Raw genomic sequence first — 12,181 nt, forward strand, 5'->3', positions numbered from 1 at the left:
GCGCCGCTTGCAAAACAAAACGCACGTGTAAGTAATATATTTACCGTGTTTTATTATTTTGCACGAGTGCGATAAGTCATAGCTGGGTGCTCACGATTCACGGGTCCAGCGTCGGCGTTGTGGCGCGGCAAGCGTGCACTGGTGCGGTTGAGAGGGAGGGGTGGAAACCGCGTTAAACTCGTCTCCGTAGTTGAGAGGGAGCGGCCAAAGCAATGTACAATCGTCTTTGTAGTGGAGCTGGGAGGGGCAAGGATAAGGGACGAAGACTGGGGTAACATGTTGGATGCGATCATACCAGCACTAAAGCACCGGATCCCATCAGAACTCCGAAGTTAATCGTGCTTGGTCGAGAGTAGTACTAGGATGGGTGACCTCCTGGGAAGTCCTCGTGTTGCATTCCCTTTTTAATTTTTTTCGCGCCGCTTGCAAAACAAAACGCACGTGTAAGTAATATATTTACCGTGTTTTATTATTTTGCACGAGTGCGGTAAGTCATAGCTGGGTGCTCACGATTCACGGGTCCAGCGTCGGCGTTGTGGCGCGGCAAGCGTGCACTGGTGCGGTTGAGAGGGAGGGGTGGAAACCGCGTTAAACTCGTCTCCGTAGTTGAGAGGGAGCGGCCAAAGCAATGTACAATCGTCTTTGTAGTGGAGCTGGGAGGGGCAAGGATAAGGGACAAAGACCGGGGTAACATGTCGGATGCGATCATACCAGCACTAAAGCATCGGATCCCATCAGAACTCCGAAGTTAAGCGTGCTTGGGCGAGAGTAGTACTAGGATGGGTGACCTCCTGGGAAGTCCTCGTGTTGCATTCTCTTTTTAATTTTTTTCGCGCCGCTTGCAAAACAAAACGCACGTGTAAGTAATATATTTACCGTGTTTTATTATTTTGCACGAGTGCGGTAAGTCATAGCTGGGTGCTCACGATTTACGGGTCCAGCGTCGGCGTTGTGGCGCGGCAAGCGTGCACTGGTGTGGTTGAGAGGGAGGGGTGGAAACCGCGTTAAACTCGTCTCCGTAGTTGAGAGGGAGCGGCCAAAGCAATGTACAATCGTCTTTGTAGTGGAGCTGGGAGGGGCAAGGATAAGGGACGAAGACCGGGGTAACATGTCGGATGCGATCATACCAGCACTAAAGCACCGGATCCCATCAGAACTCCGAAGTTAAGCGTGCTTGGGCGAGAGTAGTACTAGGATGGGTGACCTCCTGGGAAGTCCTCGTGTTGCATTCCCTTTTTTATTTTTTTCGCGCCGCTTGCAAAACAAAACGCACGTGTAAGTAATATATTTACCGTGTTTTATTATTTTGCACGAGTGCGGTAAGTCATAGCTGGGTGCTCACGATTCACGGGTCCAGCGTCGGCGTTGTGGCGCGGCAAGCGTGCACTGGTGCGGTTGAGAGGGAGGGGTGGAAACCGCGTTAAACTCGTCTCCGTAGTTGAGAGGGAGCGGCCAAAGCAATGTACAATCGTCTTTGTAGTGGAGCTGGGAGGGGCAAGGATAAGGGACGAAGACCGGGGTAACATGTCGGATGCGATCATACCAGCACTAAAGCACTGGATCCCATCAGAACTCCGAATTTAAGCGTGCTTGGGCGAGAGTAGTACTAGGATGGGTGACCTCCTGGGAAGTCCTCGTGTTGCATTCCCTTTTTAATTTTTTTCGCGCCGCTTGCAAAACAAAACGCACGTGTAAGTAATATATTTACCGTGTTTTATTATTTTGCACGAGTGCGGTAAGTCATAGCTGGGTGCTCACGATTCACGGGTCCAGCGTCGGCGTTGTGGCGCGGCAAGCGTGCACTGGTGCGGTTGAGAGGGAGGGGTGGAAACCGCATTAAACTCGTCTCCGTAGTTGAGAGGGAGCGGCCAAAGCAATGTGCAATCGTCTTTGTAGTGGAGCTGGGAGGGGCAAGGATAAGGGACGAAGACCGGGGTAACATGTCGGATGCGATCATACCAGCACTAAAGCACCGGATCCCATCAGAACTCCGAAGTTAAGCGTGCTTGGGCGAGAGTAGTACTAGGATGGGTGACCTCCTGGGAAGTCCTCGTGTTGCATTCCCTTTTTAATTTTTTTCGCGCCACTTGCAAAACAAAACGCACGTGTAAGTAATATATTTACCGTGTTTTATTATTTTGCACGAGTGCGGTAAGTCATAGCTGGGTGCTCACGATTCACGGGTCCAGCGTCGGCGTTGTGGCGCGGCAAGCGTGCACTGGTGCGGTTGAGAGGGAGGGGTGGAAACCGCGTTAAACTCGTCTCCGGAGTTGAGAGGGAGCGGCCAAAGCAATGTACAATCGTCTTTGTAGTGGAGCTGGGAGGGGCAAGGATAAGGGACGAAGACCGGGGTAACATGTCGGATGCGATCATACCAGCACTAAAGCACCGGATCCCATCAAAACTCCGAAGTTAAGCGTGCTTGGGCGAGAGTAGTACTAGGATGGGTGACCTCCTGGGAAGTCCTCATGTTGCATTCCCTTTTTAATTTTTTTCGCGCCGCTTGCAAAACAAAACGCACGTGTAAGTAATATATTTACCATGTTTTATTATTTTGCACGAGTGCGGTAAGTCATAGCTGGGTGCTCACGATTCACGGGTCCAGCGTCGGCGTTGTGGCGCGGCAAGCGTGCACTGGTGCGGTTGAGAGGGAGGGGTGGAAACCGCGTTAAACTCGTCTCCGTAGTTGAGAGGGAGCGGCCAAAGCAATGTACAATCGTCTTTGTAGTGGAGCTGGGAGGGGCAAGGATAAGGGACGAAGACCGGGGTAACATGTTGTATGCGATCATACCAGCACTAAAGCACCGGATCCCATCAGAACTCCGAAGTTAAGCGTGCTTGGGCGAGAGTAGTACTAGGATGGGTGACCTCCTGGGAAGTCCTCGTGTTGCATTCCCTTTTTAATTTTTTCCGCGCCGCTTGCAAAACAAAACGCACGTGTAAGTAATATATTTATCATGTTTCATTATTTTGCACGAGTGCGGTAAGTCAGAGGTGGGTGCTCACGATTCACGGGTCCAGCGTCGGCGTTGTGGCGCGGCAAGCGTGCACTGGTGCGGTTGAGAGGGAGGGGTGGAAACCGCGTTAAACTCGTCTCCGTAGTTGAGAGGGAGCGGCCAAAGCAATGTACAATCGTCTTTGTAGTGGAGCTGGAAGGGGCAAGGATAAGGGACGAAGACCGGGGTAACATGTTGGATGCGATCATACCAGCACTAAAGCACCGGATCCCATCAGAACTCCGAAGTTAAGCGTGCTTGGGCGAGAGTAGTACTAGGATGGGTGACCTCCTGGGAAGTCCTCGTGTTGCATTCCCTTTTTAATTTTTTTCGCGCCGCTTGCAAAACAAAACGCACGTGTAAGTAATATATTTACCGTGTTTTATTATTTTGCACGAGTGCGGTAAGTCATAGCTGGGTGCTCACGATTCACGGGTCCAGCGTCGGCGTTGTGGCGCGGCAAGCGTGCACTGGTGCGGTTGAGAGGGAGGGGTGGAAACCGCGTTAAACTCGTATCCGTAGTTGAGAGGGAGCGGCCAAAGCAATGTACAATCGTCTTTGTAGTGGAGCTGGGAGGGGCAAGGATAAGGGACGAAGACCGGGGTAACATGTCGGATGCGATCATACCAGCACTAAAGCATCGGATCCCATCAGAACTCCGAAGTTAAGCGTGCTTGGGCAAGAATAGTACTAGGATGGGTGACCTCCTGGGAAGTCCTCGTGTTGCATTCCCTTTTTAATTTTTTTCGCGCCGCTTGCAAAACAAAACGCACGTGTAAGTAATATATTTATCATGTTTTATTATTTTGCACGAGTGCGGTAAGTCATAGCTGGGTGCTCACGATTCACGGGTCCAGCGTCGGCGTTGTGGCGCGGCAAGCATGCACTGGTGCGGTTGACAGGGAGGGGTGGAAACCGCGTTAAACTCGTCTCCGTAGTTGAGAGGGAGCGGCCAAAGCAATGTACAATCGTCTTTGTAGTGGAGCTGGGAGGGGCAAGGATAAGGGACGAAGACCGGGGTAACATGTCGGATGCGATCATACCAGCACTAAAGCACCGGATCCCATCAGAACTCCGAAGTTAAGCGTGCTTGGGCGAGAGTAGTACTAGGATGGGTGACCTCCTGGGAAGTCCTCGTGTTGCATTCCCTTTTTAATATTTTTCGCGCCGCTTGCAAAACAAAACGCACGTGTAAGTAATATATTTACCGTGTTTTATTATTTTGCACGAGTGCGGTAAGTCATAGCTGGGTGCTCACGATTCACGGGTCCAGCGTCGGCGTTGTGGCGCGGCAAGCGTGCACTGGTGCGGTTGAGAGGGAGGGGTGGAAACCGCGTTAAACTCGTCTCCGTAGTTGAGAGGGAGCGGCCAAAGCAATGTACAATCGTCTTTGTGGTGGAGCTGGGAGGGGCAAGGATAAGGGACGAAGACCGGGGTAACATGTCGGATGCGATCATACCAGCACTAAAGCACCGGATCCCATCAGAACTCCGAAGTTAAACGTGCTTGGGCGAGAGTAGTACTAGGATGGGTGACCTCCTGGGAAGTCCTCGTGTTGCATTCCCTTTTTAATTTTTTTCGCGCCGCTTGCAAAACAAAACACACATGTAAGTAATATATTTACCGTGTTTTATTATTTTGCACGAGTGCGGTAAGTCATAGCTGGGTGCTCACGATTCACGGGTCCAGCGTCGGCGTTGTGGCGCGGCAAGCGTGCACTGGTGCGGTTGAGAGGGAGGGGTGGAAACCGCGTTAAACTCATCTCCGTAGTTGAGAGGGAGCGGCCAAAGCAATGTACAATCGTCTTTGTAGTGGAGCTGGGAGGGGCAAGGATAAGGGACGAAGACCGGGGTAACATGTTGGATGCGATCATACCAGCACTAAAGCACCGGATCCCATCAGAACTCCGAAGTTAAGCGTGCTTGGGCGAGAGTAGTAGTAGGATGGGTGACCTCCTGGGAAGTCCTCGTGTTGCATTCCCTTTTTAATTTTTTTCGCGCCGCTTGCAAAACAAAACGCACGTGTAAGTAATATATTTACCGTGTTTTATTATTTTGCACGAGTGCGGTAAGTCATAGCTGGGTGCTCACGATTCACGGGTCCAGCGTCGGCGTTGTGGCGCGGCAAGCGTGCAGTGGTGCGGTTGAGAGGGAGGGGTGGAAACCGCGTTAAACTCGTCTCCGTAGTTGAGAGGGAGCGGCCAAAGCAATGTACAATCGTCTTTGTGGTGGAGCTGGGAGGGGCAAGGATAAGGGACGAAGACCGGGGTAACATGTCGGATGCGATCATACCAGCACTAAAGCACCGGATCCCATCAGAACTCCGAAGTTAAACGTGCTTGGGCGAGAGTAGTACTAGGATGGGTGACCTCCTGGGAAGTCCTCGTGTTGCATTCCCTTTTTAATTTTTTTCGCGCCGCTTGCAAAACAAAACGCACGTGTAAGTAATATATTTACCGTGTTTTATTATTTTGCACGAGTGCGGTAAGTCATAGCTGGGTGCTCACGATTCACGGGTCCAGCGTCGGCGTTGTGGCGCGGCAAGCGTGCACTGGTGCGGTTGAGAGGGAGGGGTGGAAACCGCGTTAAACTCGTCTCCGTAGTTGAGAGGGAGCGGCCAAAGCAATGTACAATCGTCTTTGTAGTGGAGCTGGGAGGGGCAAGGATAAGGGACGAAGACCGGGGTAACATGTCGGATGCGATCATACCAGCACTAAAGCACCGGATCCCATCAGAACTCCGAAGTTAAGCGTGCTTGGGCGAGAGTAGTACTAGGATGGGTGACCTCCTGGGAAGTCCCCGTGTTTCATTCCCTTTTTAATTTTTTTCGCGCCGCTTGCAAAACAAAACGCACGTGTAAGTAATATATTACCGTGTTTTATTATTTTGCACGAGTGCGGTAAGTCATAGCTGGGTGCTCACGATTCACGGGTCCAGCGTCGGCGTTGTGCCGCGGCAAGCGTGCACTGGTGCGGTTGAGAGGGAGGGGTGGAAACCGCGTTAAACTCGTCTCCGTAGTTGAGAGGGAGCAGCCAAAGCAATGTACAATCGTCTTTGTAGTGGAGCTGGGAGGGGCAAGGATAAGGGACGAAGACCGGGGTAACATGTCGGATGCGATCATACCAGCACTAAAGCACCGGATCCCATCAGAACTCCGAAGTTAAGCGTGCTTGGGCGAGAGTAGTACTAGGATGGGTGACCTCCTGGGAAGTCCTCGTGTTGCATTCCCTTTTTAATTTTTTTCGCGCCGCTTGCAAAACAAAACGCACGTGTAAGTAATATATTTATCGTGTTTTATTATTTTGCACGAGTGCGGTAAGTCATAGCTGGGTGCTCACGATTCACGGGTCCAGCGTCGGTGTTGTGGCGCGGCAAGCGTGCACTGGTGCGGTTGAGAGGGAGGGGTGGAAACCGCGTTAAACTCGTCTCCGTAGTTGAGAGGGAGCGGCCAAAGCAATGTACAATCGTCTTTGTAGTGGAGCTGGGAGGGGCAAGGATAAGGGACGAAGACCGGGGTAACATGTCGGATGCGATCATACCAGCACTAAAGCACCGGATCCCATCAGAACTCCGAAGTTAAGCGTGCTTGGGCGAGAGTAGTACTAGGATGGGTGACCTCCTGGGAAGTCCTCGTGTTGCATTCCCTTTTTAATTTGTTTCGCGCTGCTTGCAAAACAAAACGCACGTGTAAGTAATATATTTACCGTGTTTTATTATTTTGCACGAGTGCGGTAAGTCATAGCTGGGTGCTCACGATTCACGGGTCCAGCGTCGGCGTTGTGGCGCGGCAAGTGTGCACTGGTGCGGTTGAGAGGGAGGGGTGGAAACCGCGTTAAACTCGTCTCCGTAGTTGAGAGGGAGCGGCCAAAGCAATGTACAATCGTCTTTGTAGTGGAGCTGGGAGGGGCAAGGATAAGGGACGAAGACCGGGGTAACATGTCGGATGCGATCATACCAGCACTAAAGCACCGGATCCCATCAGAACTCCGAAGTTAAGCGTGCTTGGGCGAGAGTAGTACTAGGATGGGTGACCTCCTGGGAAGTCCTCGTGTTGCATTCCCTTTTTAATTTTTTTCGCGCCGCTTGCAAAACAAAACGCACGTGTAAGTAATATATTTACCGTGTTTTATTATTTTGCACGAGTGCGGTAAGTCATAGCTGGGTGCTCACGATTCACTGGTCCAGCGTCGGCGTTGTGGCGCGGCAAGCGTGCACTGGTGCGGTTGAGAGGGAGGGGTGGAAACCGCGTTAAACTCGTCTCCGTAGTTGAGAGGGAGCGGCCAAAGCAATGTACAATCGTCTTTGTAGTGGAGCTGGGAGGGGCAAGGATAAGGGACGAAGACCGGGGTAACATGTCGGATGCGATCATACCAGCACTAAAGCACCGGATCCCATCAGAACTCCGAAGTTAAGCGGGCTTGGGCGAGAGTAGTACTAGGATGGGTGACCTCCTGGGAAGTCCTCGTGTTGCATTCCCTTTTTAATTTGTTTCGCGCCGCTTGCAAAACAAAACGCACGTGTAAGTAATATATTTACCGTGTTTTATTGTTTTGCACGAGTGCGGTAAGTCATATCTGGGTGCTCACGATTCACGGGTCCAGCGTCGGCGTTGTGGCGCGGCAAGCGTGCACTGGTGCGGGTGAGAGGGAGGGGTGGAAACCGCGTTAAACTCGTCTCCGTAGTTGAGAGGGAGCGGCCAAAGCAATGTACAATCGTCTTTGTAGTGGAGCTGGGAGGGGCAAGGATAAGGGACGAAGACCGGGCTAACATGTCGGATGCGATCATACCAGCACTAAAGCACCGGATCCCATCAGAACTCCGAAGTTAAGCGTGCTTGGGCGAGAGTAGTACTAGGATGGGTGACCTCCTGGGAAGTCCTCGTGTTGCATTCCCTTTTTAATTTTTTTCGCGCCGCTTGCAAAACAAAACGCACGTGTAAGTAATATATTTACCGTGTTTTATTATTTTGCACGAGTGCGGTAAGTCATAGCTGGGTGCTCACGATTCACGGGTCCAGCGTCGGTGTTGTGGCGCGGCAAGCGTGCACTGGTGCGGTTGAGAGGGAGGGGTGGAAACCGCGTTAAACTCGTCTCCGTAGTTGAGAGGGAGCGGCCAAAGCAATGTGCAATCGTCTTTGTAGTGGAGCTGGGAGGGGCAAGGATATGGGACGAAGACCGGGGTAACATGTCGGATGCGATCATACCAGCACTAAAGCACCGGATCCCATCAGAACTCCGAAGTTAAGCGTGCTTGGGCGAGAGTAGTACTAGGATGGGTGACCTCCTGGGAAGTCCTCGTGTTGCATTCCCTTTTTAATTTTTTTCGCGCCGCTTGCAAAACAAAATGCACGTGTAAGTAATATATTTACCGTGTTTTATTATTTTGCACGAGTGCGGTAAGTCATAGCTGGGTGCTCACGATTCACGGGTCCAGCGTCGGCGTTGTGGCGTGGCAAGCGTGCACTGGTGCGGTTGAGAGGGAGGGGTGGAAACCGCGTTAAACTCGTCTGCGTAGTTGAGAGGGAGCGGCCAAAGCAATGTACAATCGTCTTTGTAGTGGAGCTGGGAGGGGCAAGGATAAGGGACGAAGACCGGGATAACATGTCGGATGCGATCATACCAGCACTAAAGCACCGGATCCCATCAGAACTCCGAAGTTAAGCGTGCTTGGGCGAGAGTAGTACTAGGATGGGTGACCTCCTGGGAAGTCCTCGTGTTGCATTCCCTTTTTAATTTTTTTCGCGCCGCTTGCAAAACAAAACGCACGTGTAAGTAATATATTTACCGTGTTTTATTATTTTGCACGAGTGCGGTAAGTCATAGCTGGGTGCTCACGATTCCCGGGTCCAGCGTCGGTGTTGTTGTGGTGCGGCAAGCGTGCACTGGTGCGGTTGAGAGGGAGGGGTGGAAACCGCGTTAAACTCGTCTCCGTAGTTGAGAGGGAGCGGCCAAAGCAATGTACAATCGTCTTTGTGGTGGAGCTGGGAGGGGCAAGGATAAGGGACGAAGACCGGGGTAACATGTCGGATGCGATCATACCAGCACTAAAGCACCGGATCCGATCAGAACTCCGAAGTTAAGCGTGCTTGGGCGAGAGTAGTACTAGGATGGGTGACCTCTTGGGAAGTCCTCGTGTTGCATTCCCTTTTTAATTTTTTTCGCGCCGCTTGCAAAACAAAACGCACGTGTAAGTAATATATTTACCGTGTTTTATTATTTTGCACGAGTGCGGTAAGTCATAGCTGGGTGCTCACGATTCACGGGTCCAGCGTCGGCGTTGTGGCGCGGCAAGCGTGCACTGGTGCGGTTGAGAGGGAGGGGTGGAAACCGCGTTAAACTCGTCTCCGTAGTTGAGAGGGAGCGGCCAAAGCAATGTACAATCGTCTTTGTAGTGGAGCTGGAAGGGGCAAGGATAAGGGACGAAGACCGGGGTAACATGTCGGATGCGATCATACCAGCACTAAAGCACCGGATCCCATCAGAACTCCGAAGTTAAGCGTGCTTGGGCGAGAGTAGTACTAGGATGGGTGACCTCCTGGGAAGTCCTCGTGTTGCATTCCCTTTTTAATTTTTTTCGCGCCGCTTGCAAAACAAAACGCACGTGTAAGTAATATATTTATCGTGTTTTATTATTTTGCACGACTGCGGTAAGTCATAGCTGGGTGCTCACGATTCACGGGTCCAGCGTCGGTGTTGTGGCGCGGCAAGCGTGCACTGGTGCGGTTGAGAGGGAGGGGTGGAAACCGCGTTAAACTCGTCTCCGTAGTTGAGAGGGAGCGGCCAAAGCAATGTACAATCGTCTTTGTAGTGGAGCTGGGAGGGGCAAGGATAAGGGACGAAGACCGGGGTAACATGTCGGATGCGATCATACCAGCACTAAAGCACCGGATCCCATCAGAACTCCGAAGTTAAGCGTGCTTGGGCGAGAGTAGTACTATGATGGGTGACCTCCTGGGAAGTCCTCGTGTTGCATTCCCTTTTTAATTTTTTTCGCGCCGCTTGCAAAACAAAACGCACGTGTAAGTAATATATTTACCGTGTTTTATTATTTTGCACGAGTGCGGTAAGTCATAGCTGGGTGCTCACGATTCACGGGTCCAGCGTCGGCGTTGTGGCGCGGCAAGCGTGCACTGGTGCGGTTGAGAGGGAGGGGTGGAAACCGCGTTAAACTCGTCTCCGTAGTTGAGAGGGAGCGGCCAAAGCAATGTACAATCGTCTTTGTAGTGGAGCTGGGAGGGGCAAGGATAAGGGACGAAGACCGGGGTAACATGTCGGATGCGATCATACCAGCAATAAAGCACCGGATGCCATCAGAACTCCGAAGTTAAGCGTGCTTGGGCGAGAGTAGTACTAGGATGGGTGACCTCCTGGGAAGTCCTCGTGTTGCATTCCCTTTTTAATTTTTTTCGCGCCGCTTGCAAAACAAAACGCACGTGTAAGTAATATATTTACCGTGTTTTATTATTTTGCACGAGTGCGGTAAGTCATAGCTGGGTGCTCACGATTCACGGGTCCAGCGTCGGCGTTGTGGCGCGGCAAGCGTGCACTGGTGCGGTTGAGAGGGAGGGGTGGAAACCGCGTTAAACTCGTCTCCGTAGTTGAGAGGGAGCGGCCAAAGCAATGTGCAATCGTCTTTGTAGTGGAGCTGGGAGGGGCAAGGATAAGGGACGAAGACCGGGGTAACATGTCGGATGCGATCATACCAGCACTAAAGCAGCGGATCCCATCAGAACTCCGAAGTTAAGCGTGCTTGGGCGAGAGTAGTACTAGGATGGGTGACCTCCTGGGAAGTCCTCGTGTTGCATTCCCTTTTTAATTTTTTTCGCGCCGCTTGCAAAACAAAACGCACGTGTAAGTAATATATTTACCGTGTTTTATTATTTTGCACGAGTGCGGTAAGTCATAGCTGGGTGCTCACGATTCACGGGTCCAGCGTCGGCGTTGTGGCGCGGCAAGCGTGCACTGGTGCGGTTGAGAGGGAGGGGTGGAAACCGCGTTAAACTCGTCTCCGTAGTTGAGAGGGAGCGGCCAAAGCAATGTACAATCGTCTTTGTAGTGGAGCTGGGAGGGGCAAGGATAAGGGACGAAGACCGGGGTAACATGTCGGATGCGATCATACCAGCACTAAAGCACCGGATCCCATCAGAACTTCGAAGTTAAGCGTGCTTGGGCGAGAGTAGTACTAGGATGGGTGACCTCCTGGGAAGTCCTCGTGTTGCATTCCATTTTTAATTTTTTTCGCGCCGGTTGCAAAACAAAACGCACGTGTAAGTAATATATTTACCGTGTTTTATTATTTTGCACGAGTGCGGTAAGTCATAGCTGGGTGCTCACGATTCACGGGTCCAGCGTCGGCGTTGTGGCGCGGCAAGCGTGCACTGGTGCGGTTGAGAGGGAGGGGTGGAAACCGCGTTAAACTCGTCTCCGTAGTTGAGAGGGAGCGGCCAAAGCAATGTACAATCGTCTTTGTGGTGGAGCTGGGAGGGGCAAGGATAAGGGACGAAGACCGGGGTAACATGTCGGATGCGATCATACCAGCACTAAAGCATCGGATCCCATCAGAACTCCGAAGTTAAGCGTGCTTGGGCGAGAGTAGTACTAGGATGGGTGACCTCCTGGGAAGTCCTCGTGTTGCATTCCCTTTTTAATTTTTTTCGCGCCGCTTGCAAAACAAAACGCACGTGTAAGTAATATATTTACCGTGTTTTATTATTTTGCACGAGTGCGGTAAGTCATAGCTGGGTGCTCACAATTCACGGGTCCAGCGTCGGCGTTGTGGCGCGGCAAGCGTGCACTGGTGCGGTTGAGAGGGAGGGGTGGAAACCGTGTTAAACTCGTCTTCGTAGTTGAGAGGGAGCGGCCAAAGCAATGTACAATCGTATTTGTAGTGGAGCTGGGAGGGGCAAGGATAAGGGACGAAGACCGGGGTAACATGTCGGATGCGATCATACCAGCACTAAAGCACCGGATCCCATCAGAACTCTGAAGTTAAGCGTGCTTGGGCGAGAGTAGTACTAGGATGGGTGACCTCCTGGGAAGTCCTCGTGTTGCATTCCCTTTTTAATTTTTTTCGCGCCGCTTGAAAAACAAAACGCACGTGTAAGTAATATATTTACCGTGTTTTATTATTTTGCACGAGTGCGGTAAGTCATAGCTGGGTGCTCACGATTCACTGGTCCAGCGTCGG

General features: G+C 51.7%; 29 non-coding genes across 29 annotated transcripts; all 29 read left to right on the forward strand.

The window, feature by feature from the left end:
- The first annotated feature begins 281 nt into the window (after nucleotides 1-281).
- LOC123174265 (5S ribosomal RNA) lies at nucleotides 282-400 on the forward strand. Its single transcript, XR_006486906.1, has one exon. It is a non-coding gene; the product is annotated as a 5S ribosomal RNA (ribosomal RNA).
- Nucleotides 401-697: 297 nt separating this feature from the next.
- Nucleotides 698-816, forward strand: LOC123174249 (5S ribosomal RNA). The gene has a single exon (XR_006486891.1). It is a non-coding gene; the product is annotated as a 5S ribosomal RNA (ribosomal RNA).
- A 297-nt stretch (nucleotides 817-1,113) lies between these two features.
- Nucleotides 1,114-1,232, forward strand: LOC123174288 (5S ribosomal RNA). The gene has a single exon (XR_006486927.1). It is a non-coding gene; the product is annotated as a 5S ribosomal RNA (ribosomal RNA).
- A 297-nt stretch (nucleotides 1,233-1,529) lies between these two features.
- LOC123174269 (5S ribosomal RNA) lies at nucleotides 1,530-1,648 on the forward strand. The gene has a single exon (XR_006486910.1). It is a non-coding gene; the product is annotated as a 5S ribosomal RNA (ribosomal RNA).
- Nucleotides 1,649-1,945: 297 nt separating this feature from the next.
- LOC123174300 (5S ribosomal RNA) lies at nucleotides 1,946-2,064 on the forward strand. The gene has a single exon (XR_006486933.1). It is a non-coding gene; the product is annotated as a 5S ribosomal RNA (ribosomal RNA).
- A 297-nt stretch (nucleotides 2,065-2,361) lies between these two features.
- On the forward strand, nucleotides 2,362-2,480 carry LOC123174285 (5S ribosomal RNA). Its single transcript, XR_006486925.1, has one exon. It is a non-coding gene; the product is annotated as a 5S ribosomal RNA (ribosomal RNA).
- Nucleotides 2,481-2,777: 297 nt separating this feature from the next.
- LOC123174328 (5S ribosomal RNA) lies at nucleotides 2,778-2,896 on the forward strand. Its single transcript, XR_006486957.1, has one exon. It is a non-coding gene; the product is annotated as a 5S ribosomal RNA (ribosomal RNA).
- Nucleotides 2,897-3,193: 297 nt separating this feature from the next.
- On the forward strand, nucleotides 3,194-3,312 carry LOC123174304 (5S ribosomal RNA). Its single transcript, XR_006486934.1, has one exon. It is a non-coding gene; the product is annotated as a 5S ribosomal RNA (ribosomal RNA).
- Nucleotides 3,313-3,609: 297 nt separating this feature from the next.
- LOC123174277 (5S ribosomal RNA) lies at nucleotides 3,610-3,728 on the forward strand. Its single transcript, XR_006486917.1, has one exon. It is a non-coding gene; the product is annotated as a 5S ribosomal RNA (ribosomal RNA).
- Nucleotides 3,729-4,025: 297 nt separating this feature from the next.
- On the forward strand, nucleotides 4,026-4,144 carry LOC123174305 (5S ribosomal RNA). The gene has a single exon (XR_006486935.1). It is a non-coding gene; the product is annotated as a 5S ribosomal RNA (ribosomal RNA).
- Nucleotides 4,145-4,441: 297 nt separating this feature from the next.
- On the forward strand, nucleotides 4,442-4,560 carry LOC123174329 (5S ribosomal RNA). The gene has a single exon (XR_006486958.1). It is a non-coding gene; the product is annotated as a 5S ribosomal RNA (ribosomal RNA).
- Nucleotides 4,561-4,857: 297 nt separating this feature from the next.
- On the forward strand, nucleotides 4,858-4,976 carry LOC123174342 (5S ribosomal RNA). Its single transcript, XR_006486970.1, has one exon. It is a non-coding gene; the product is annotated as a 5S ribosomal RNA (ribosomal RNA).
- A 297-nt stretch (nucleotides 4,977-5,273) lies between these two features.
- On the forward strand, nucleotides 5,274-5,392 carry LOC123174330 (5S ribosomal RNA). Its single transcript, XR_006486959.1, has one exon. It is a non-coding gene; the product is annotated as a 5S ribosomal RNA (ribosomal RNA).
- Nucleotides 5,393-5,689: 297 nt separating this feature from the next.
- Nucleotides 5,690-5,808, forward strand: LOC123174261 (5S ribosomal RNA). Its single transcript, XR_006486902.1, has one exon. It is a non-coding gene; the product is annotated as a 5S ribosomal RNA (ribosomal RNA).
- A 296-nt stretch (nucleotides 5,809-6,104) lies between these two features.
- Nucleotides 6,105-6,223, forward strand: LOC123174306 (5S ribosomal RNA). Its single transcript, XR_006486936.1, has one exon. It is a non-coding gene; the product is annotated as a 5S ribosomal RNA (ribosomal RNA).
- A 297-nt stretch (nucleotides 6,224-6,520) lies between these two features.
- On the forward strand, nucleotides 6,521-6,639 carry LOC123174307 (5S ribosomal RNA). The gene has a single exon (XR_006486937.1). It is a non-coding gene; the product is annotated as a 5S ribosomal RNA (ribosomal RNA).
- A 297-nt stretch (nucleotides 6,640-6,936) lies between these two features.
- LOC123174308 (5S ribosomal RNA) lies at nucleotides 6,937-7,055 on the forward strand. The gene has a single exon (XR_006486938.1). It is a non-coding gene; the product is annotated as a 5S ribosomal RNA (ribosomal RNA).
- A 297-nt stretch (nucleotides 7,056-7,352) lies between these two features.
- LOC123174253 (5S ribosomal RNA) lies at nucleotides 7,353-7,471 on the forward strand. The gene has a single exon (XR_006486895.1). It is a non-coding gene; the product is annotated as a 5S ribosomal RNA (ribosomal RNA).
- Nucleotides 7,472-7,768: 297 nt separating this feature from the next.
- On the forward strand, nucleotides 7,769-7,887 carry LOC123174310 (5S ribosomal RNA). The gene has a single exon (XR_006486940.1). It is a non-coding gene; the product is annotated as a 5S ribosomal RNA (ribosomal RNA).
- A 297-nt stretch (nucleotides 7,888-8,184) lies between these two features.
- On the forward strand, nucleotides 8,185-8,303 carry LOC123174311 (5S ribosomal RNA). Its single transcript, XR_006486941.1, has one exon. It is a non-coding gene; the product is annotated as a 5S ribosomal RNA (ribosomal RNA).
- A 297-nt stretch (nucleotides 8,304-8,600) lies between these two features.
- Nucleotides 8,601-8,719, forward strand: LOC123174312 (5S ribosomal RNA). The gene has a single exon (XR_006486942.1). It is a non-coding gene; the product is annotated as a 5S ribosomal RNA (ribosomal RNA).
- Nucleotides 8,720-9,019: 300 nt separating this feature from the next.
- Nucleotides 9,020-9,138, forward strand: LOC123174258 (5S ribosomal RNA). The gene has a single exon (XR_006486899.1). It is a non-coding gene; the product is annotated as a 5S ribosomal RNA (ribosomal RNA).
- A 297-nt stretch (nucleotides 9,139-9,435) lies between these two features.
- On the forward strand, nucleotides 9,436-9,554 carry LOC123174313 (5S ribosomal RNA). The gene has a single exon (XR_006486943.1). It is a non-coding gene; the product is annotated as a 5S ribosomal RNA (ribosomal RNA).
- Nucleotides 9,555-9,851: 297 nt separating this feature from the next.
- Nucleotides 9,852-9,970, forward strand: LOC123174327 (5S ribosomal RNA). Its single transcript, XR_006486956.1, has one exon. It is a non-coding gene; the product is annotated as a 5S ribosomal RNA (ribosomal RNA).
- A 297-nt stretch (nucleotides 9,971-10,267) lies between these two features.
- On the forward strand, nucleotides 10,268-10,386 carry LOC123174289 (5S ribosomal RNA). Its single transcript, XR_006486928.1, has one exon. It is a non-coding gene; the product is annotated as a 5S ribosomal RNA (ribosomal RNA).
- Nucleotides 10,387-10,683: 297 nt separating this feature from the next.
- On the forward strand, nucleotides 10,684-10,802 carry LOC123174256 (5S ribosomal RNA). The gene has a single exon (XR_006486897.1). It is a non-coding gene; the product is annotated as a 5S ribosomal RNA (ribosomal RNA).
- Nucleotides 10,803-11,099: 297 nt separating this feature from the next.
- Nucleotides 11,100-11,218, forward strand: LOC123174247 (5S ribosomal RNA). The gene has a single exon (XR_006486889.1). It is a non-coding gene; the product is annotated as a 5S ribosomal RNA (ribosomal RNA).
- Nucleotides 11,219-11,515: 297 nt separating this feature from the next.
- On the forward strand, nucleotides 11,516-11,634 carry LOC123174348 (5S ribosomal RNA). The gene has a single exon (XR_006486977.1). It is a non-coding gene; the product is annotated as a 5S ribosomal RNA (ribosomal RNA).
- Nucleotides 11,635-11,931: 297 nt separating this feature from the next.
- Nucleotides 11,932-12,050, forward strand: LOC123174337 (5S ribosomal RNA). Its single transcript, XR_006486966.1, has one exon. It is a non-coding gene; the product is annotated as a 5S ribosomal RNA (ribosomal RNA).
- The last annotated feature ends 131 nt before the right edge of the window (nucleotides 12,051-12,181 follow it).

Source organism: Triticum aestivum, unplaced genomic scaffold, assembly GCF_018294505.1.
Source record: "Triticum aestivum cultivar Chinese Spring unplaced genomic scaffold, IWGSC CS RefSeq v2.1 scaffold2488, whole genome shotgun sequence".
Lineage (NCBI taxonomy): Eukaryota > Viridiplantae > Streptophyta > Magnoliopsida > Poales > Poaceae > Triticum > Triticum aestivum.